This window comes from Arachis ipaensis, chromosome B8 (genome assembly GCF_059453495.1).
Source record: "Arachis ipaensis isolate K30076 ecotype BB chromosome B8, ASM5945349v1, whole genome shotgun sequence".
NCBI lineage: Eukaryota > Viridiplantae > Streptophyta > Magnoliopsida > Fabales > Fabaceae > Arachis > Arachis ipaensis.
The window spans coordinates 81,779,947-81,784,983 of record NC_142443.1 but is presented as its reverse complement, the minus strand read 5'-3'; the positions used below and the strand labels follow the sequence as shown (position 1 = coordinate 81,784,983).

At 40.4% G+C, this 5,037-nt stretch overlaps 1 non-coding gene across 1 annotated transcript; it reads left to right on the top strand.

Annotated features, from left to right (window-relative positions):
* The first annotated feature begins 577 nt into the window (after window positions 1–577).
* LOC148548595 (small nucleolar RNA R71) lies at window positions 578–684 on the top strand. Its single transcript, XR_015897326.1, has one exon. It is a non-coding gene; the product is annotated as a small nucleolar RNA R71 (small nucleolar RNA).
* The last annotated feature ends 4,353 nt before the right edge of the window (window positions 685–5,037 follow it).

Here is a 5,037-nt window from a genome sequence, read left to right as displayed (position 1 = left end):
ATTCTGGCCTTGATATGAATGTGGAGAGGTGTTGTTATGGGGGTGTTGATATGGTCTAGATGTGAAGTGTTGGTGGGCTGTATTGTTTGGATTTGGGCATCTTTGATCAAGGCTTTGGTCTTGTTGATTTTCCCACCCAAAGTTTGGGTGATTCCTCCATCCAGGGTTATAGGTCTTGGAGTATGGATCATGATTTTGCCTAGGTGAATTTCCAATGTAGTTGGCTTGCTCCTGACTACCCTCTGTTTCTTCATTCACTCCTTCATGGGTTGTTGATAAAGTGGAGATTGCTGCTACTTGGTTCCTCTCCATCTTCTTGGTGAGGTCAGCCAGCTGCTGGGTAATAAGCTTATTTTGGGCCAGCAGAGCATCTACATTGTTTAGCTCCATTACTCCTCTTGTGTTCCCTCTTTCGGAAGCATAGAAGTAGTCATTCTCTGCTACAGTTTCAATGACATCTATGGCCTCATCAATGGTCTTCTTCTTGTTCAAAGATCCTCCAGATGAATGGTCTACTGCTTTCTTTGATTCATATGACAGGCCTTCATAGAAAATGTGCAGCTGCACCCATTCATTGAACATATCTGGTGGGCACCTCCTTGTTAAGTCTTTAAACCTCTCCCATGCTTCATATAGAGTCTCACCATCTTGTTGCCTGAAAGTTTGGACCTCAGCTCTCAGCCTATTGATTCGTTGAGGGGGTAAAATCTTGCTAAGAATTTGTTCACCACATCTTCCCAAGTTGTCAAGCTCTCCTTCGGGAAAGACTCCAGCCACTTGGCTGCCTTATCCTTGAGTGAGAATGGAAATAAGAGCAGTCTATAGGCGTCAGAATGAACACCATTAGACTTCACTGTGTCACATATTCTCAGGAAGGTGGTTAGATGTTGATTGGGGTCTTCTTGGACACTTCCTCCGAACGAACAGTTATTCTGAACAAGGGTGATGAGCTGTGGTTTTAGTTCAAAATTGTTGGCATGGATGGTTGGCTTTTGAATGCTACTTCCACAATTTCCTGGGTTTGGATTGATGTAAGAGCCTAAAACTCTTCTATCCTCCCCAGCATGATTTGCTCGACCTCTTCCGCCATGGTTGTGAGCTTCTTCTTCACGATGGTTTTCCATGTTTTCTTCCATGTTTGGTTCAAAGTATTCCTCAAAGTATTCCTCCTCTTCCTCAGCACCAACTACACGTTTTTCTCTTTCCTCCCTCCTTAGTCTAAGGAAGGTTCTCTCAGGTTCAGAATCAAAGGAAGTTAAAGCCCCGCTTCTTCTCCTGTCATACAACCAACAAGTACAAGCAAAGAGAATAGGTGCAGAAAGTATATCTGTCAGAATTACTGTTAGTGTGAGTGATGCAATATATCAAACAGTTAGTGGGTTAGTGGAATGAATGGTAAATAACAAAGAAAAAGTAGGGGAAAGGGAAGAAATTAACTAAAACAGAAAGTAAATGACTCAAACAGAAAATTAAATCAAACAAAAAATAAAATGCTCAATCTAGTTATCCTCCAATTTAATCATTGTTGATGCACAATCAATCCCCGGCAACGGCGCCATAAACTTGATGCACGGAAAACTTGTCTCATAACAAATTTCCTTCGGCAAGTGTACCGAATTTGTCGTCAAGTAAAAACTCACAATAGAGTGAGGTCGAATCCCACAAGGATTGATTGATCAAGCAACTTTAATTAGAGGAATGTTCTAGTTGAGCGAATCAGAATTTTAGTTGAGAATTGCAGAAAATTAAATGGCGGGAAAGTAAATAACAGAAAAGTAAATGCCAGAAATAAGAGCTGAAAGTAAATGACTGAAAGTAAAGTGCAGAATTGTAAATGGGAATGGTGGAATGCTCATGAAAGTAAATGACAGAAAATAAAGAGAATGGGTAAGATCAGAAATGGGGGGTTCATTGGGCTTAGGAGATGTTGCATTCTCTGGATCAATTTTATTTTCATCTCTTCCTCAATCAATGCACTCATTGATCTCCTTGGCAATCTTAAGTGATTGAATTACAATTTCTTGTAATTCAATCTCTCAAAACTTGATCAGTAGCCAATTCCTTGGTCAATTGCTCATGAGAAGAGATGAAGTATGGTCACTGATTATATCACATGCATTTCCCAAATCAAGTGTTGAGAGGATTATAGTCACATATCCATCCAAACCCAATTTGGTCCAGCATGAGAAAGCATTTCTAGCATGATCTCTTCATTCCTCTTTCAAGGTTCAGAAGAGATCCAAGTATGAATAGCTTCTTTTCCAAGAGAACTACCCAATTGGATGAAGATCGAAAGCTTTCAAGTAAAATCAAGAGAAAAGATAGAAGAAGAATAATGAAAACTAGTATTGATCCATCCAATTACAACAGAGTTCCCTAACCCAATGAAAGGGGTTTAGTTGTTCATAGCTCTGGAAAATGAAAACAAAGATGGAGAATACATGATGAAACTAGAAGTGCAGAGGAAGTAAATACAGAGAGTAATTCTATGCCCAGAGGCTCCCTATAATTTCCAACTTCTAAAATAATTCAAAGCTACTCCTATATATACTACTCTTCTGTTCTTCTAGTTGATTCTTCAAGTCTTGGGTATGGGCCTTTGGATCTTGAGTTTGAAGCAGTTTTCTTCTTCATTGGGCTTAGCTTTACTTGCAGAGAGAAAGTGTGAAGTGGGCAGAGACTTTTAGCTCAGGAAGTAGGTGGTGTTAACGTTCAGTGAAAATGTGGGTTCGAGAACGTTAGTGACAATCACCTTTTTCACTAACGTTCCTCACCAAAGTTAAGAGCCACGTTAACCTCAACGTTAGTGGCACAAACGTTGCCACTAACGTTTCCACTATGTCCTTCACACACATTATTGGGACTCAACTTTCCCAATAACGTTTAGGATTCTCCCCCTTCCCTACGTTAGAGTCCACGTTAGCTTAGTTAACATGGCTCTTTTAACGTAGGCTTGCCAACCTTCGAGAACGTTAGTGACACTTACCATTGTCACTAACGTTCCAATGTGCCCCTAATTCTCACGTTAGAGTCCACGTTAACTAGGTTAACGTGGCCATGCTAGCCATCTCCAACGTTAGTGACAAAGTTGAGTGTCACTAACGTTGGCTCAACATTCCCTTATCCACGTTAGCTGCCACGTTAACTAAGTTAACGTGGAAGTTAACGTGGCTCATGGTGGCATGTGTGGGCTCCTTCCAACGTTAGTGACAATGTTGGGTGTCACTAACGTTGGCGTCACCTCCCTTCTTCACGTTAACTTCCACGTTAACTAAGTTAACGTGGGAGTTAACGTGGCTTATTGGGGCTTGTATGGGTTCCTTCCAACGTTAGTGACAATGTTTGGTGTCACTAACGTTGTCGACCACCTTCTAGGTTAACGTGCGAGTTAACGTGGCTTAATGTAACTTGGCCAACGTTAGTGATAATGTTGAATGTCACTAACGTTGGCTTCCCCCCTTTCTTCTTAACGTTAGAGGCCACGTTAACTAAGATGACGTGGTGACTAACGTGGCCACTTATGAGCTTGGTCCAACGTTAGTGATAATGTTAAGTGTCACTAACGTTGGCTCCATTTCCTTTCTTCCACGTTAGAGTTCACGTTAACTTAGTTAACGTGACTCTTAACGTGGGCAATGATGGCTTCGAGAGCATTATTGGCAATGACTTTTCTCATTAACTTTGCAAGTTACTCCCATTCCACGTTAGTGTCAACGTTAGTGTAACTAACTTTGCCACTAATGTGGTTCTTCTTTGCTTCCTTTGTCCTGAAATCAAGCAATAAAGTGCATCAAAGTTCTAGTCCAAGTCATGGGAAATGCAACATTCAATTTGTCCTTAAATTCATGCAAAATCCTCATGAAATCATGTAAAGTGCACAATGTATGCTTGAATCAAGATGTAAGTGAATATGTACCCAAAACTAGCTTATTTCCTAAGGAAATGCATGAAACTAGCCTAAAAATAGTAAAGAAAAGGTTAGTGAAACTGGCCAAAATGCCCTGGCATCACTGTCCCAAGCTCCTCAGTGTTGCCGCCGTCCCAAGCTCCTCAGCACCGTTGCTTCCTTCCTCTTTCCTGTTTTGTAAAACCCAGAAAGCTCAGCACAATTCATAACCCTAGCCCCTCATTGCCACCACCGTCCCAAGCTCCTCAGCGCCGCCGCCGTCCCAAGCTCCTCCGCGCTGCCGCCGTCCCAAGCTCCTCAGCGCGGTCGCTTCTTCCTCTTCCATGTTTTGCAAAACTCAGAAAGCTCAGCACATCGTATTCATCTTCGGCGTCTCCATCGGTGTCTCAGTTCTCGGTGCTGCTTGGTACACCGTTTTCCTTTTCCATTTTAGATTTTCTTAATTTATTTTTCGTAACCATATGGTATGTTTCTTTCTAGGGTTTATTCCTATTCCGTCTTCAATTTTAAGGTTTATGGAGTTTTGCATTGCAAAAACTTTGAATTCATGCTCAATGAAATTTTGGTATTATAGTCACTGATATTGTTGATAATTTCTGTTAATGGTTGGAATTTTTTTAACATTTATTTAATTTTTAGTAAACCATATTGAGTCTTTTGTCAAATTGTGTATTATAATACTCTGGCAACCAGAGTGCTTAATGAAGTGTTAAATCAATAAGGTGGTTTAAGTGTATTTGAATAAGGTTATTCTTCAATCGAATGTGTATTAGTGTGCCAAAGGTTGATTAATTTTGAGATATGGATTTGGCTGTAGATAAAAGTGAATTACAAAACCTTGTTTAAAGGGAGTAGTTTCTGAGCCATTGAATTATGTGGATCAATGTTTATGATAGTGAATTGGGTGATTTGTGATGATCCTTTGGCCCTTTTCAAAAGAGTTTTTTCATGTGGGGTTTGAATTGAATGCATGGCTACTTTATTTTTTCGTTGGCTGTTCTATGTTGCCTTATAGTACTCTCTATAGCAGCATGACAATGGGGGCCACTTTGATTTTTTGGGTATGGTGTAGCTGTTGCCTACTAATGTTTCCAAGTTTATCAACTATTTAATGAATGCTTATCGGGGAT